General features: G+C 44.6%; 1 long non-coding RNA gene across 1 annotated transcript; it reads right to left on the bottom strand.

Moving 5' to 3' along the window:
- Positions 1-420: 420 nt before the first annotated feature.
- Positions 421-2,662, bottom strand: LOC144165061 (uncharacterized). Its single transcript, XR_013321328.1, has 5 exons — positions 2,534-2,662; positions 1,362-1,445; positions 994-1,157; positions 797-892; positions 421-697 (listed from the first exon to the last, which is right to left on the bottom strand). It is a non-coding gene; the product is annotated as an uncharacterized LOC144165061 (long non-coding RNA).
- Between the last annotated feature and the right edge of the window lie 10,949 nt (positions 2,663-13,611).

Raw genomic sequence — 13,611 nt, 5'->3', positions numbered from 1 at the left:
GCAGAAACAAGCTAGAAAACATTTTAAGAACAACTAAAAACGTTACAGTAACGTTTCGTCAAACATTATTGGAACTGTGAGGAAACATTTCGACAACATATTAATTATGTTGGGTTTACATTTACCTAACGTTGCAGAAAACACGCTTGAAACGATCTTTTAACATTTCGAAACCTTTTCAGAATGTGGACCAGGAACGTTACAGTGACGTTTTGCAAACGTTAGCATTGTTTCTGTTATCCCCGTATACCGGATACGATGTATTTTAAAGATTTTTCAAAATAACCAGGAAAAGTGAAAGTTCAAATAAAATTTTATTTCATTTTGCATGGTTACATATATATATTTTTATTTACATTCCATTGCTGCTGCTGTGCAGGAGAGGCTATGGTTAGGAAGAGGCTCCATCCAGGGGCTGGCTGCGTCTCTGTGGAAAAAGTAAACAATTTTTACTGCAGTACGCTGCAGCAGTACGCTATTTTTGCGCGAAAAAGTAGTTACCGCCTAAGGATTTGTTTAGTTAACAAGAGCGCACACACGCACACACTAAATGAAGAGTAAACGAACAAGCAGCTACGCAGCAACTCGTGCTAATCATATGACCAGAAGAAAGAAAGCGCACAAAATTTTGGGTCACCTGACTCCCAACTTGAATCCCCCGAGTTCACTGTTGCTTGTTTGCGGAGTTTTATGTCTTCTGCATGGTCCATATATTTTTATTAGGCAGAGATTAGGATGAAAATCATTTAAATATAAATGCACTATTAAATTTTTAGAATATCAGTTTATTGCTTACCTTGTGGGTTCCTGTAAGCCCAATATTTGCAAAGCGGAGCCAGTCACCAAAAATGTGGCCCGCTATCGACTGTGGCCTGGGTCACACCCGCAGCAGCTGGAAACACAGGGCGCGACTAGTTATGGGCTGCATAGCAATTCATAAATTGAACTACTAAAACAAATCAAAATATCCTCTCAGAAATTTTATACACTCACCAAATACTACTAGGGGACGGACTCTAAGCCTCTTGGACCTTTTTCTTCTTTTCTTCCTGTCCAACTGTATATAGATGACAGCTACCTGAATCGAAATAACAAATCTGAAAATTCGCTTGGTTGTAGAAGCGACGTTTGCTCCTCCAGTGCGGCAGATATTTCACCTAAAAAAGAACACAAATTGCTAAAAGGTATTACAGATGGGTCACACAAAAGAACACACCGATTAAACACGAATGTGTATAATGGTCCAAGTTTACTTGGACCATTTACTTGGTCTTGGAGCATTCGTTATCTATTTAATTCGCTTTTACATTTTGATTGGCTAACCCGCTAGCAATTTACACAATTGAGCAATATTTACTTACCGATTTCTATGGTTTCGGAATTGGCACTCATCGTCGATGAACTCCGTGGCTTTCCCGGTTTGAGGGTATCTTGAAGACCATAGCCTGCAATGAAAGTGAATTGGACTCTTTACCAGCTGCTATTTACCAGCCTTTTGGGGTGCATTTCTCACAAGTCAAGAACGCGCTATGCTGCTTAATGCATTTAAAAAATGTAAGTCGCAAACGAACGCATGTGCTCGAACAGCGCACTTTTTTCCACCCTCTGTGACACCTTCAGCCCTCAAAGTGCCCCTTTCTAACAAAGTTGGCTGTATAGTCACGCAGGTTGTCTGGTTGCTTATCGCCAGCGAAGAGAGCTACGACAAACGGCTCAGGTTTGCAGCGTTTAACAATAGCCCAGAAGTTTGACGAACTTTTTGCGATAGGTACACCGTCATACCGTCTACGTTAACCAGCAGCAAAATAGGCTACCAAGGGGTGCATTCTGACCTGTTCATTTGCATTGGTGTCGACTAATTCCGAAGTATCTTGCACCCCCCCCCCCTTTTTTTTTTCGCGTTAAAGAACCCCGGCGTTCCCAACATGATTATCGCATCGCCAGGCAATTGGGGGTAAACGTAATGCTTTTTTTTTCAAAATTTAGCACAGCGAACTAACGTGAGACGCACATTATTTTGTTTCACGTGCCCATGCCGCTACCTCACCTGCCAGACTGAAGTGAAAATCATTCGAGTGTGCGCGAGGTTAGTTTTCCGAATTCACTTTGCACAAGGAGCGCAAAAATCGTTTCCATGCAACGAACCCGTAACATCGATTCTTCCATCAATACTGCCTGGTATATCTCACCAAACATACCAGGCCCGTTCACACTTACGACGCAGCGACGCGATTTCGGAAGCTTTTGCCGCCCGGCGACAGTTTTGCCGTTTGGTCTCGGCCAATTTGTCGCCGCGAAAGCAATCGCGTTGCTTCGTCACAAGTGTGCACGGGCCTATAAGCAAGCAAATACTCACGAGCTGCTCCTGCACACCTTCCGCAATTATTGTTTTCCTGGTATGTCGCTCACATTGCACAAACGTCGCCTCTGGCGCTTCAATTTGAATATCCGGCGATTAAACGGGTCTCGGTTGGACAGTAACTCCGTCGAACAGACTACGACTGAACAAGCATGCGCCTGCGCATATACTTACGTCTAGAACTGCAGTGTGCCAGGTAAACGATCCGGTGCAACGACTGGAGCTAGGTACGCGGGGTCCTCTCGGCAGTGGCGAGAAAAGACCCCTTGGGCCAGCACTTGCTTGGGCCCTTGCCCTTTTTTCTTTCCCTCTCATATGGGGCGAGAAGGCAGTGGATCTCCAAGCAACTTTCCGCAGCCGCTGTCTGCGGCTCAAACCTGCCTGAATGAACAAAAAGCCGTGGGGGGATGCGTCTACACAAAGAAACGTCGCACAATGCGACGGGACACTTATCCACCCGACCTTGGGGACAGCGCCGCGTGGTTCGCTTTTTACATTCCTAAGTGAAGACAGCCCTACCTGCTCGTCTCGACGGACAGAATGAGGAGGACTCGCGAGCAAGATTTAACATTATTTCATAAGGCATGACTTTGAACGAAACTGATCGATCGTGATGCACGAATCAAGGAACGCTTCATAACCAAACATGAAATACGAGTGGCTGTACGTCCAGTTTTATAGTAGTCCGGGATGTAGGGAGAAAATTTGTCAAAAACACCAGTGACGTTTTTTTTGTAAACTAGAACTTAAACGTTTTGATTCACTAGTCAGAAATATGATGCTTCGATTAAAAAAGAATTCTGGGCAACTCGTACCGAATAACTATACTGCTGTGTGGTCACATAACTACAAAAAAAGGTTTTTTTTTTCGTACATGCATGCTTTAAACAAGCGAGTGCTCGAGTGCAGCCTTGGGCACTGTTAGCGAACACGATTACGTAATTTCTCGCCTTATCGCCGATAAAGCATGCCTTCGTCAGGAACGCCTTCGCACATGAAGTCCCTCCCCCGTTAAACGGCTCCGAAAATTAGTCTCACGACTAGAAATAATAGGATATCATTTCACAGTAAATCACTGCATATTACGTAGCACGGCTAGAAACTGCTCTTTCTCTAATGTTTTCTAAAATGTTTTCTGAGTGAATCTAGAGCAATCTCTCCCCTGCCCGAACAACTACAACTTAATAGGAAATAAGCCACAACGAGTAAAATCAATCGGCTTTGTAATAGGTGTTGCTTGAAGTGTATTAAAGAAAAACATAACAATAGACACAAATCGTAACAAACTTTTGAAACGCGGCATTAATAAAAAAAAATCAGTAAGTGCAGTAAATAGTCTACCAAAATCAAAATACAACAATACGTCCAAAGGAAATAAGGCATACAAGACCCAGACAGAAGTCGGTAGCTGGTACCAACAAATATATTTTACATGACCTGCTCGAGACAGCGCACCGCTGGCGTTGTTTTATTACCGCTGTTTCCAGAAAACTGCACGTGCACTGCTTGCGTACTCAAACGCTTCGTCGTCGTTTTCTACCGTCGTTGTCTTCTTCCATCGTGGCACGTTAGGAGCACACTACGAGTAACCATATCTATTCTTCAAAATGTTTTTGCATCGAAATGCCTGTGAACCGAGAAGTCCGTGCATCGGAAAGCCCGTGCGCCGAAACGTGCTTCACCGAAATGTCCCAGACCCGGTCACAGCAGTAACAAGGAGACACTGTGATCGGATGTTTCGTTTCAAATTAGCTCGATGGCATAGGCACCAACTAAGTGGGCGCTGAAAGGCTTGATCTTCCCGCCCTCTTCCCTCCACCCTCCCCATTTTCCGAGGGCTTCGTGTCTCTGAGGATGGGAAAAATATGGGTATGCAACTTTTCAACAACAAACGCAGCTGAAGGTGTTAAACGAAGTTCCCGTAATTCGTGGCTATATATTGCCCTTCGGCTGATTATCAGGAACGAATACTTCCTAATCGTCTTGCCCTGGCCTGTGTGAAGAATTCTGGCTTTGAGTTAGCACAATGCCTGCAAGGCACAAAATGGGAAAAAAGGAGTCATTTCAATTACATTTGAACCAGGATGTAACGAACTTCCATGTGACTAATTCCTGGATTTAACAACGTTTTTCAAATCCCCATTGCCAACCCCATTGAAAACGGTGCGTTTTCGACCTGATCTTTATATAACGAAGGCATGGCAACAGTTACACCTTGATGTAACGAATTTGCTACGCTGACGAGCCATTGTTTTTTGCACTTTTTCTGAAAAATTGGCTGGAAATACGCACTAATTTAGAGAACACTGCCCGCACTGCAAACTACCGTGCGTTTCCAATGTGAGTGTGGTGTCGGTTAGGTGCTAGGCCCAGCTGTCGGTGTGTATAGTCGCGCGTCTTCCACTGCTTTCTGAGGTGTGGTTGGTTGGTGATGAGTTCTGCTACTAGAAAACGAAAAGCTTTGTCTTTTCAAGACAAGCTCGCAATTTCAGGTGCCGTCTCCGCCGGCAAGTAGGATCAACGTTGTCGTCCGGTATAGTAGCCCAGCTAGCACCTTCTCAAAAAGTTTGAGTGCAGCAATTAAATAGCATCAAGTTCGCGAAAAGGCGCCCTTTCAGCATACGTTTGCTCCTTGAAACTGGTTAAGGCAGCGAAGAATGTCAAAAGGCAAAATTGATACTTAAGTTACGCTTGCGAATACAGGGTAAAAGGTAAATGACCTTGATTCTTTGGACTGCCGTGTACTGAAAAACTTCGTGGGAAAGCAGAAGCCGCAAATAGCGCATTTTTTCACTGTGAAAGAAATTCCTGAAGGGAGAGTTCACGATCCCTGATGTCAAGTATTTTGATTTAGTTTCTGCTTCATTTACGCGTGCCTTAAATCGAAACTTGCATATAATGAAGACCTGCATGTAACGAAAAATTGAATTTTTATCATCTTTGTTACACTGATCCAGGTTTAACTTTACGGGTAACTCTGTATTTCAATGTGGTGCGCGCTTTTACATGGCGGATAAACCTAGACTTGCATCAAAATTGACGAATCGATTACGTCTGCCGCAAAGGAAAGTTTTCAGTTTCAATTTCGTCTCCTAAATATTTTTATGAAGTTTCATCAAAGGTAATGCAGCTGTCAAACATTATAGCTTTTGCAGTAAATTAACAAGACCGCAGCAGCAGTCATCAAAATATTTAGGCAGCAATCGTGGCCGCCAGCGCAGCGCTATGGAGGAATTGGAGCGACAGCGGAGTGCAGTTTATATACGTAGACGTTAAAAGTTGAAATCCACTTTGAAATAGAGTTATGCGGCTACAAAGGAAGGCTGTACAGCTTGGTTAGATACTTCGCAAGGGAATAAAAATACTTCGCAAGGGTTCCGGCGCTTGACTTCCCCTTGGGTCCAGCGCCCATCGACATCATGCAGTCTATTTCGCGACTAAACTTATAACCAGGAGGCTAGCCGTTTGTAGCGCGAGCGTGAGCGTAGGGTATCATTATTTGTGAGCACTTACGCGCTCGTATAGGCTCGAGGCAGGAGCACGGATGTATGGTTAGCAACCGCAACCAACATGTTACGGAAAGGAAGACGTGAAACGAAGATGTATTTACAAGGCGTATTCACACCCGCTGTGGTGGCTCAGTGGCTAAGGCGTTGTGCTGCTGGGCACGAGGATGCTGGTTCGATTCCCGGCCGCTGCGGCCGCTTTTCTGATGGAGGCGAAAAGCTAAAACGCCCGTCCGTACGAGATTTTGGCGCACGTTAAAGATCCCGAGGTGGTCAAAATTAATCCGGAGCCCTCCACTACGGCGCGACTCATCACCTGCGTTGCATCGCCGCGTTAAACGTCCTACAATCCATCAACCAACAAGGCGTATTTACAGAACAGAAGGCCCCGCGCAGACCAAGAACGCCAGAGCTTCGTCTACTTCCTTTTCAATACATGTACACCTCAGAGTCGACCTGAGCGCGTCCAGGGTCTTGTTTTGGCTACAATTAAGCACATGTGTGCGAGCAGGCTAGGCACTGGCGTTCGTGTATCCTTCCTCTGTGGCTGACGCACCATAACAATACTGTTGTACTTTATATGGCAAATACGAAACAAAATAACGCGAAACTGCGGTGTCGCAATTTCGCGTTGCATGCGCAGGGCAACTCTGGCTTTCACTGTAGGTGTGAGTTCGTTGCAAATCTACCAGATCATCCAATGGGTGTTAATTCGATCGCCGCATTTTTTTTTCTGCTTCAATAGCGGAGAATTTGCGGTGCAAACGTGACAGGGATGTAAAAATTACACGTAAAACTATCAATTCCTATTCATTTTTCCAGTGTTACTGTTTTTTAAAATAAATTTAGCTTTATGATGCTTACTGAACATAGTTAAAAGCGTGTTTTCGTGTATATTTGAAGTAACCTGCATTTTACTCGCAAATCGTTGTTTCCCGGCAACAAGTGTGTTTCTCGATGACGTAAGCACCTTCTGCTGCTCTGTGTTGTCGCTCTTTCTTGCGCTCGGTGCAGATGACAGACAAGAACAGGCTTTTGACGGACTTCCCCCGCGGGTCGTGAGAGGGGGAGCAAGCCCCCACCCACCGCGCGCACCCGCATGAAACACGCCTTGCAAAACCAGGGGAGGGGCGGTGGTCAACAATAGGACTGGTCATGAATGGGACCGGTTGTTGACGGAGCTATTCGGGTCCTTCAATGTCTCTGATTGAACTGAGGGAACAAAGGCAACTGAGGGGAAAGTCGCCTTTCCTGGGAAATGTTTAGCTCGGACTCGCAGCGGCCAAAAACTACAAGTGGTGCCCGATTGGGGCTGTAATTTATCCTTCTCAACATGCTGGCGGCTGGGCTAATAACACAAAATAAACACGCGCGCATACACACTTACAACCGTTGTCTCAGCACAGCTCCGGCGTCAAACTGCAGTCAAGCACTGAAATAATGTGGCTGATATTTTTAAAAGCATTGGCGTAGCCAGGATTTTATACCGGGGGGGGGGCGGTGTTTGTTAGCCTCCCTTCCCACCCCCTCACCAGTAAAGCTTACCCACTAAACTGCCTTTCTGTCTCTTCGTCATGATGTCTGCTAAGAACAGACAGTTGGTTTCACTCGCCTAGAGCGTCCTTTTTCTTTATTTCAAGCCTAATTCAAGATAGCTAGGTGATTGTGTATACTCTTCAACCAATTTAACAATGTAACAAGCGGGGACCTTATTATAAGTTACGCCACGGCTCGCGAGTTGAAGAAGTGGAAGGGGTTCGGACACAAGAAGCGCGGCACATTTACGCATTCGGAACAATTTCAAACAGCTGCCTCTCCCTGCACATTGACTAGAGCTCTGATCTTTCTAATGCCAGGGGACCAAACAGACATCTGTCCTCCTTAATTGTTTCTCCAGTCATTGACCAAGGCTTGTGATACTTCATCGAACCTAGTTTCCATGGCGCAACGCATGCTCTAGGAGCTGTGACGGGAGGTAACGGAGGTTGCGTGAAGGCTGCGGAAAAGATTAAAACGAAAAGCTGAGAGAGGCACGCGTCGATCGCGGAAAAGAAGATAGAAAGGTGGCCTCTTTGGTACAAAAAATATATATACGTGACTGGTTGAACGAGCATGTGGCTTCCAGTGGTCTGTCAGCTTAAGACTGGTAATATGCTATTAGGAATTGTTGGCCCAAGCTGCCAGAGCTGCTCAAACTAGCCCGAAGTTGGCCGCGGAAGACACGCCAGAGATAGCAGAATCGGTGGCGACACACCGACGGCAAGAAATGGAAAGTTCCATATATGTGAAATAAGGAAATAACCCGAAATATCCTCATCCTTTTAGTATGTCAAAATGGTGAAGAGGGAGCCAGAAGAACTGAGCGGTACGCGCTGGAGCCTGGAAGCGTTATCTGGCGCGTGCGATTCACGTTTACACGAAATACCCATCCTAGATGACACCTCCCCCCCTTCTCCACCCCACCTCCCTCACGAGAAATTTCGGGGGGAGGGCGTGTTTTGACCCCCTGTACCCCTGAGGACTTTGGTAAAAGCCAGTTGTCGTATTATGCAATTAGTTTGAACATTTCTTTAATGCTTCAAGCATAACATTACTCTGCCGTTGTAACTTAAATGTTATGCTTACGTTCAGATTTATTGTTACCTGACAGTATTACCTCGAACATTTTATTAACGTTAAATTTCTAAAGTTATTTCAACGTTATGCCTTGAACATTGTAATAATGTTGAAATAAAGGTGTTACCTATAACGTTGCTGTACGGTTGCTTCCTAACATTATAATAATGTTTACATTTTTACATCCCATTAATGTTCTGCCGTGAACATGCTCTGAACGTTATTATAATGTTTGAATTTTTACATTACTTTAATGTTGAGTCCTGAGCATTTTAATAACGTTACCATTTCTAACATTGGTCATAAGTTGTTTCCTGAACATGCCCTGCACGTTGTTATAATGTTTGTATATTTACATTACTTTAATGTCGAGTCATAAGCATTGTAATAACATTACCATTTCTAACATTGGTTTTAAGTTGTTTCCTAAACGTTAAATAAATGTTGGGAACAAAACGTTAACATACATGTTTGTTTTCAACGTAAAAATAACGTTTCTAACATAACATAAACATTGAATGTTTTTTTTAAACGTTACATAAACATTACCACGTAACATTTAACGTTATTTAAACTTTCGCAACTTCCAGATAACGTTATTCTAATGTTCTGTGCTACTTGGGTTGTTACTTTCAGGTTGCGTATTACGTTGAGAAGTTGGTCTGGCGCCGAAGGAAACAAGAAAAAAACGAATGAGGTAGGCGATCTAAGTCCACTTCATCTAATGGAGGCGGGGATGATTCGACGTGAAAGAAAAAGTTCGCGAAATGATTAGCCATGCCAGTTGGGTCACTATAAGTAACATTGTTGTGAATCACTTCAGTTATGCTATTCCGATGTGTACTTCTGTTTAAAAATGAATTAATAATTCATTAATGAAATGGGAAATGAATTTCCCATTTCTTTCGAATGCTATTACCTGCATTCGTTAGTTTTTGCTCATAATACTTCCTTTTGGCTCCTTTTAACTGCGAATTAAGTAGGTTGCAAACTTTTTGTAGCGAGCGAGCAAGTTTGTGTTATACGGTTGCCTTTTGGTTTTTCTGTAGAGGTTATCACGTTTGCGCGCATTTCTGTGAGTAATCTGTCTGTCAAACCCGCCGCGGTGGCTCAGTGGCTAAGGCGTTGCGCTGCTGAGCACGAGGTCGCGGGTTCGATTCCCGGCCGCGGCGGCCGCTTTTCTGATGGAGGCGAAAAGCAAAAACGCCCGTGTGTACGACATTTCGGCGCACGCTAAAGATCCCCAGGTGGTCAAAATTAATCCGGAGCCCTCCACTACGGCGCGCCTCATCGCCTGTGTTGCGTCGGCGCGTTAAACCCTACAATCAATCAATCAATCAATCAATCAATCTGTCTGTCAACCATGAATTTTTTTCCGAAGCTATTACTTTTAGATGCGACTGTATCTCATTCACTCGCCTTGTCCCTCCATACGGCGTTGTCCGTCCACACCCCTCCCCCTACACTATATAAAAAATAATAGTTAGCGGCGTCCGGTTTCGATACCACGACCATGTGGGCGGAACGCGAGGTACATGGTGCTCATCCCACTGCGCCACAAAACCAAGACAGAATCAAATGCTACGAACGCGCCTTATATCCTTGAATCATTCAAACTACGTCAAGAAGCTACTGATACAACGCATGATGGGGCAATGATTAACACTTGCAATAAAAGAAAAGAAGCTCCCACTTGCAGCAACAATGATGGAGTAAAGGTCGTTGCGACAGCGAAGCCCCAAAAATACCACTTAGAGAGATTAACCAAAATTGGCCATTAAAACACATTAATAATCATAAAACATAATAATCATACGCGTTCCCGACACGTTTCACGCGATTTCAGAATCAATCCAACGGAAACACCAAGTGAACCCCACGATGCGTCGCATTTACACAGGGTTCCCATCGCGGGGAGGTTGGCGCAATTTTTTTCCATTTTTGTTTATCTCGTACCACATTGAACATGTGTTAGCAGTAAAGCTGAAAATAGGGCGAAAGCTTCCTGCGCGTTATTCATTAGGTAAACTTCAGACCAGTCTATACTAGCAACTGCATCTACAAATTTTTCTTTGTTTAAAATGCATTTAATAAATGAAGTTAAATGTGGTTTCACAACAGGATTGAAACACAAGACAATAGGATAGTGGTCAGTGATATCAATTTCCAAGACTGCAGCATCTGGTGGGGTCAGAAGATTGGACAATGCATGATCAATAAGTGAACCATTGCTATTACAATTTGGTCTAGTTGGAATATTAATTTAACATTCATACCCATAGCTGTTCAGCGTGCTGAGATAGTTGATTGTATTAGGGGAGAGATCATCTAGTAAATTAATGTTAATATCACCCATGATAATTGCATTTTTATTTTTAAGTGAAATGGCATTAAGAGAATGCTGTAACTTTGTGCAAAATTCAGGAACTGGTGAAGACGGAGAGCGGTAAATACAACCAAATATAAAATTCTTGTTATCACGATTAAGAAAACTGAGTTCAAATTCTAGCTAAACAGATTCACAATGACCTGCTTTTAATTCTAGATCAAACCTCCGTTTGCCAGAAATGTTTTTAGTACGTATATAGCTGCACCCCCATAGTTATTAGATAGTCTGTGACAGTAGTAAGGTGTGTAGGTAGGAAAGCAGAAAAGATTTCGATCGTCTTCCGTGAGCCATGTTTCAGTTATTCCAATGATGGAGAATGGGCTGGTAAATTATGAAATGAGATTATGGAATTCATCGAAGTGTTTTCGAAGGCTTCTTGCATTTAAATGAATTATTCAGTGAGAGTTATTTCCTACAAAGGAGTTAAGTTGAGCTGGTGAAAGGAAGGGGGACATAGAAGCCATGTCTGGCACATGTTCATCTTGTACAAATGGAGGAGTTAGACAATTTTAGCCAGGTCAGCTTCGTCACATAATCTGAATACTTTACTGTCCTCTGTCTTGCGTGCTTTGATTTTACAGTTATTCGTCCATAGAAACAGCCAGTTTTTCTCTTTCTTTAGGTCCAGAGCCTTGGAAAACAGAGCGTGTTCATTGACAAACACAGGGCTGTCAGTTGTCGAGGGAATGTTGATGTCACTCAAGCAGAGCTTAGCCTTACGGGCCTTGCTAATGAATTCTTATTTTTTGTCTCTTGAAGTGAAACTGGCGAGAACGTTTTTGTCGTTGACTTTTGCAGTGGGAACACTGTGAACAACGTCGAGATCAGTAGCTAGGCGACACCGGACACCCGATTTTTTCACCCATCGTTTTCAAGATGGCGACGCAGTTCTCACCCTGCGTGCGCGGAACCCCTCCAACCTCGACGTTGTTCAGTCGCATGTACTGTTCAAGCTCGGCTATTTTGTTCGACGTCGAGCGGTTTTCGGATTTTAGCGACTTGTTCTCTGCGGTTAAAGATGCATTGCCTTTCCGCAGATCTTCCACAAGTTTTTCAGTGTATACGGCACTAGCAACTAGTTCGTCTACGGGTATTTTCATTTTCACCACATCTACACCAGACGTTTCAAACTTCGGCAAGATCCTTCCAAAAACCGTGTCTTCCGATTTGTCGGTTTGGGCGTTCAGCTTTTCCTCAAGTTCTTCAATCTTTTTGCTAGCTCAACGTTCGTCGGCATAATGCACAGTCAGTAAGCACTTCAGACAGCGGAAAACTACAAGGATGGGCAGCAGCGACGCGCAAATGGGCAACTCAAGGATTCACAAACAGCATGGTGCTTGGACCAACCTGCCGTGATATTGCCGAGAACCATGTATAAGTTTATTGTTTGTTTTTGCTGCCCGGCCATGCCCGGCTGTGTTATCTGCGTCCCAAGCGAAGCGCGTCTTCCATTCTTTATTTTTATGCCGCGTGGACTATCACGTTCAGATAAGCAGGCTGTCTCGCCCTAACGTCACTAGCCCAGAATGATCTTCTTTGATCTATCATGTTCTGAATGTAAATCGACGGTTCCAGAAACCCTCGCGCAAAGAGATAAAAGCCTGCAGAGCAGACGCCATGGCCATGGCATTCGTATCGCCGACACAGTTTACGCACGTCACTTTATTGATTGCTGTATCGCCGCCTTGTATTCTTTCAGTTGTTAGGGGTGCAAGGTTCGCTCCAATAAACTCGTTTTTCTTGAAGACAACTGCGTCGTCTTTGGCAACGTGATTGGTTTGATTGGTTGTAGGGTTTAACGCGCCGACGCAACGCAGGCGATGAGGCGCGCCGTAGTGGAGGGCTCCGGATTAATTTAGACCACCTGGGGATCTTTAACGTGCGCCGAAATCTCGAACACACGGGCGTTTTTGCTTTTCGTCTCCACCAGAAAAGCGGCTGCCGCAGCCGGGAATCCAACCCGCGACCTCGTGCTCAGTAGCGCAACGCCTTAGCCACTGACGTGCACCGCGGCGGGTCTTTGGCAACGTGACAATATGGAATATAGCTTCAGTCAGTTGCTCCGTGCGCTGTCGCTGCTGCCAGAGCAGGGGGGGGCTAGGCTCTTTAACTCCCAAATTAATCCGGCACTGTCGGTGTATTGTCAGGCTCAAGGGGATCTTCCGCAGTGGAAAAAAAACGTAATTTTGTAAAACTAACGGAAATTTCGCGAAACGAAATGTCAAGATAACCTTTTTATTAATGCATGACGTGTGGTGGTCAAGAAGTGAGGTAATGGGCCGCATTTGTCAGCCAGCGTTTGCAACTTCAAAAGGATAGGCGTGACAAGAGGTCGGAGAGCATAACCTGCGTCGAATCCCCCACTCGCTGGACAGTGGACCGGCGACCTGCAGGGCGACAAAAGGCGACGGTAAGGTATCTTTTTACGTCCAAGATAGGGTGTCGGAAAACACAACAATCAGGCAGCCATGCGACGAAACCATGGCAGCTGAAGGGAAGTGATTAAGGCGAACATACAGCGGGCGTCTTCGATCATCCGTCCCGTACTGACCGCGGACTAACCCAGAAGCAATACTCGGGACTACCCGCAGACTATAAATCGCAAATGCTCAGTACTTCACTGCCGGCTACAAGTATGCGCGCACACCAGCCAATCGCTTGACCGCATCAATTAGCAACCGAACTTGCACGTACTATTAAAAGCGCCCCTTTACCATTTATTGTGAGGTTACCATGTTACC

The sequence above is a fragment of the Haemaphysalis longicornis genome, unplaced genomic scaffold (genome assembly GCF_048455015.1).
Source record: "Haemaphysalis longicornis isolate Haplotype H1 unplaced genomic scaffold, Haemaphysalis longicornis Haplotype H1 scaffold_14, whole genome shotgun sequence".
Lineage (NCBI taxonomy): Eukaryota > Metazoa > Arthropoda > Arachnida > Ixodida > Ixodidae > Haemaphysalis > Haemaphysalis longicornis.
This window is presented reverse-complemented; position numbering and strand designations above follow the sequence as displayed.